General features: G+C 39.1%; 1 protein-coding gene across 1 annotated transcript in view; it reads right to left on the reverse strand.

The window, feature by feature from the left end:
- LOC119412468 (voltage-dependent calcium channel subunit alpha-2/delta-2-like) overlaps window positions 1-5,016 on the reverse strand; it is a 43,130-nt gene that overhangs the window by 22,035 nt on the left and 16,079 nt on the right.

Consider the following 5,016-nt stretch of genomic DNA (forward strand, 5'->3'; position numbering starts at 1 on the left):
TATATATATATATATATATATATATATATATACATATATTTATTTTTTTTTTTTTTTTTTCTGCTTTCAGCTAAACATGCTACTTTTGGTTCTTAGCTTGCAAGCTAACACATTGGGTTTTTTGCTACTTTGCTCATTTTAGCTTAAAAACCCCAATTTTAGCTTGTCCAGTAAATTTCAGCAGTCATTCAGCACTCAGCGTCCACACTACAGATTTAACAGAAAATGCAGTTTCTCTTGTTGAAAAGTTTCATACATAAGAAACAAATGTTTGGGAGAGACAGGTAACACAGTTTTTTTTTCTCAATCTAATACTTGACTTTTAAAAATTATTTTTTGTTTGTCTGTTTGCCTGTTATTTTTCAATAAACATATTTTTAACCCAAGCACCTAGTATAGGAGCTCATGAGATCCATCAGCATCTTATAAAAGGGACAAGATATTTACAGCATCTCGCCAAGTGCTGTTGGTTTGAGGTCATCAGACACGAGCAAAGATGTCAGATAGAAGATGCCAACAAGCCACGAGGGGAGGGAGTGTGGGTGCATTTGGCATTCTGCATGACAGCTTCCTATGAACACATTCCTAAAGTGAACCTCAAGACATTCCTCAGTTTGTGGGCTGACCAGATGCTTTACTGGGCCACGACACGCAGATGGGAACACGCTGCAATGAACAGGGTGATTCTGTGAACTGTGGGCCATCTGGGGAAAAATCCAGTCTGTGTTGATCGTATTCAGAATAAAGGCGTGCCACTGAAGGATGGATGTGACACAGATTAAATTTATGATGATGATGATAATCTGCAGGTGGTGACACCTGAACTACAAGGTGACGCTGTCACTTTGAGACGAAGCCATCCGACACTGCCAACATTTCCACTTCAGACTGACCTTTTAAAAACATCTAGCATTGGGTTCGCTGATCTTGCCATCATCAAAAGATGTATTGAATTGTGTTAGTTACCCCTCCTCCCAGAACCAGTTTATCAAGTAAAACCATACGAGAGGTGGAACTGTAGGCTTGAAATATCCCACAGCTCCTCGCACTAAAAGCCCTCCAACACATACGGTGGCAGTTCATGGAGGAGGCCTCGGGGCAGACCCAGAGCTCACCGAAGAGATAAATATCAGAAATGTTCAGAGTGGGGGAGCTGAAAGAGAGAATCTCTGCTCAGGCCATCACTCAGCAGCAGAAAATGGCTGAAGTGACAGATGGATTTGACCTTCAGTTTTTGATTAGTTAGCATCATTACTGTTACAAATAACATGACAGGAACCAATATTTTTACAAGAAGGATCATATGAACACAACTTCTAATGATGTTGAGTCGGGTCTAAATTGTACTTTGTTTCCCTAAATCATATAAAACAAACTATAGATGAAAACATTTATTTATTTATTTATTTATTTGCTAATTTGATTGAGAATTCTGACGAGTAATAAAAAAAACAAAGATAACATAAAAACCGTGCTTGCTTCTCTTTTTCTGCACGCACAAGTGTGGCGTATTTATTTTAAAGAACATCTTAGCTGTTCAACATTTCTGTTGTTATCACCCGTTGCTGAAGGCAAAAGGTGGATCATTTAGATTGTTAATGAAACTCTCAGCTGTTTAGTCAATCAACCTGATTCAAGATGTCTGCCACAGCTAACTGACCTTAGCCAACTCAAAATGGCTCTAACTCAGTGGCTTTTACAGACACTGAGGTAAATGTTGCTGATAGATAAGACCTTAATTCATGTTCTGAGTGCGAATATCTCTTGAAAAATCTTGTATTGTAAGTTTGGAGCCAAACAGCTGTGACTCCAATTCCTCTCATCATAAGATGATCTGAACGTAAAACTCTGACATGACAGGCGGTGGATGATATACATTCCTTTAAGGAATGCCTCTCTTTTAATTGAAAATGTGTCATCTTAGTTTGTGGTTTAGAACTGGATAAATTCATACATGTCACAGTATTCCAAGATATCAAGTTTATATAAATCAGCTGAAATCATCCTTGAAATAATACATTTATGTGCAACTTATTCAGATTTGTAACAACCAATAATTTGAAAAATTTAAAGGGAATTTTGACCAAATGTGCGTTTTTCTTTCTGAATGTATCTATTGATAAGAGTGTCTGGCCAGCTAAGGGCAAAACAGCGTACCATTCAGGTTACATTATTGATATATATCTATTATTAATATAGGAAAATAATAGAGCACAGTGTATGCTTATATGCACTCGCTCGACAGAGGTCCTGGACCTTTTTTTTTTTTTTTTTTTTACCCTCGAGCAAACACATTTTGAGCTCGGGTTAAAAGAATTGAAAGATCCAGCATATTTCAGATGTGTGAAGGGATTAATGATGACTGAATGAACTAGTGAGTGTCACATCAAGACATTACTGCAGGCGGACCATCTGCTCTGTGGTGACACAACAAAAAGGACACGTGCTGCTGCTCTCTGCTGAGGAGACGCCCCCACACATCTCTCCAGAGCCGGGCTCTTTGAACCCCCCCCCACCACCACCACCACCACCACCACCACCACCACAGATCATCTCTGCTCCTGCTTGCTGCTTTTTCCCCTCTACTCCGCCCAGTCCAGTGTTGTACAGGAGAGGGTTTTAAAGGCAGTTTGGAGCCGATACAAGTGTGCTTTGAACACTTTACACATCTTTCAAGCCTCTTGGTTTTATAACATGTTACATTAAAAACAATTTTTATTTGAATTATTTTTCATCCGGGGGGGGGGGGGGGGGTTGTCACCATTGTATATTCCCATACAATGGTGAAATTAGTTTTCTGCATTTAACTCATCACATGTGAGGTACACTCAGGTGGAGCAGTGTGCAGCTATGTAAGAGCCCAGGGAGCAGTTGGGGATTAGGTCTCTTGCTCAGAGACACTACGACATGTGGAAATGGCTCGGAGTTGAGATGTAACTTTCTGGTCCCCAGCCGGCTGCCCTATCTCTGCCCCATCTCAGCCCCCAGTCGGTAGCTCAAGAAAAAGCAGTACTTAGGAAATGTGCTATAACTAACAAATTCAAGATGGCTGCCACAGCTAATCAACCTTAGCTCACACAAAAAAGGCCTATGACTTGGTCAGTTTACTGATATTGTCTCAATGTCTTAATTGGTAGTAGCTGAGAGTCATCCTTAACACATATTCTGAGTTCTGACAGATCACGTATAATACTTTAAGGTCTGATAAAAAAATAAAAAATAAAAAAAGGCAAACCTGTGTCCCTTTTCATCACCAGATAATCTTGGTCTAAAACTTTGGCATGAAAAGTGACAGGCAATATGCATTTCTTCAAGGAATGCAAGGTTTTAAATATGAGCTGTTTTTACATATTCAAAGTAACAATACCAATAAATTTATTATACTAACACTTCTTTGATGGTGATCAACAAATTCCATTAAACGAATGAAACTAACATTCCTTGAAGGAATGCACATCCCCACTGCTTTTTATGCCAACATTTTAAATGGAAATCTTGGACTATTTATATTTTGGGGATGAATCTCAGCTACTACCACACCAAAGTTTAGCTCAGTACCTGTAAAACTGAGTTAAAGCCATTTTTTGTTTGGTAAGGCCAATTTTCTGTGGCGACCGTCTTGAATTGGGTTAGATCCAAAAGTTAACGAGTAGATTCAGGGATTACTTTCTGAGAGTTTAGTCACTATCCATCTATGTTTCTCCTGATCAAGTAGCAAAACTGCTGTGTCAAGATAATGCAAAACATTGTTCATTTTCAAACCTTTCATGAAAATGTCACTTTTGTAAAAAATGTTTTTACCCCTTTTATTGGTCTCTGGATACATTGAGCAGCTTCTGAAGCTCCATCAGTGAAGAGTCCAAACACACGGTTAGTTCTGCTCCTTTCTTTACAACTCAAGAAGCAGTCCTAGCAGTCTAGAAAACATCTCTTAGCTGATGCTACCGAAGGCTGATATGAAAATCTATTTACAGTATGCAAAGGTTCAGAAATCAAAGTACTTCAGGGAGCCGGGAATCAAATTACTGACTGTAGTGTTGACAAGCATTACAAGCTGATCGAAGTGTGGAACTGTTTCTGAGGAGAGCTCGACGAGGAGGAGGAGGGACACCACGGTCAGTTCATGAAAAGTCTCAAGTGTAGCACTTAAAGTATGTGTTGAGAATGACTCTCAGCTAGTAGAATAACAACCTTTGACCAAGTAGCCATTCTTGGGATGGTCAAGTCAATTAGGTGTGGCTGTTCACTTGAATTGGATTTTTTGTTTTTTTACATAAAAAATCAGATCTGTTCAATAATTGAAGGAATATTTTGCCAAAAGATTGATTGTAACAATTAATGTCAAAGTCCATCCATCCTCACCCACTTTGTCATTTTCGGATCATGGTGGTCACTGTGCCCATATCCAGCAGTCACTGTGCGAGAGGTGGGGGACACCCTGGACAGATCGCAAGTCCATCACAGGGACACATAGAGACAAATGAGACAAACAACGTTTCACTCTCTCACTCACACCTAGGGACACTTTAGAGTTACCAATCAGCGTAACATGCATGTTTTTGGTCTGTGGGAGGAAACCGGAGTACTCGGAGAAAACTCACGCATGCACGGAGAGAACATGCAAACTCCACCCAGAGAGGTTCCCGGCCAGGATTCAGTCCAGCAACCTTATTGCTGAGAGGCAACCTTAATGCTGAGAGGCAACAGCTCTATCAACTGAGCCACGATGGTGCCGTAATGTCAAAGTTTTAAGTAAAAATGTTGCATTCAAAGTCTGTGTTGGGGGTGTCTTCTAGCTACTCCCATTTCAAACCTTAGCTCAATATCTGTAGCAAAAATATAACTGCCCTTTCATTTTTTGGTAGCGGGTCATAATAAACAAAATGTTAGCAACATTTTGATATAGTAACCCTAAATACAGATCTTTGCAAAAATAAATAAATTAATTAATTAAATAAAATAAAAAATAAAAATTAAATAAATAAATATATACATATGTTCATATATACATACACA

This window comes from Nematolebias whitei, chromosome 7, assembly GCF_014905685.2.
Source record: "Nematolebias whitei isolate Nwh7 chromosome 7, NemWhi1, whole genome shotgun sequence".
In the NCBI taxonomy this organism is placed as follows: domain Eukaryota; kingdom Metazoa; phylum Chordata; class Actinopteri; order Cyprinodontiformes; family Rivulidae; genus Nematolebias; species Nematolebias whitei.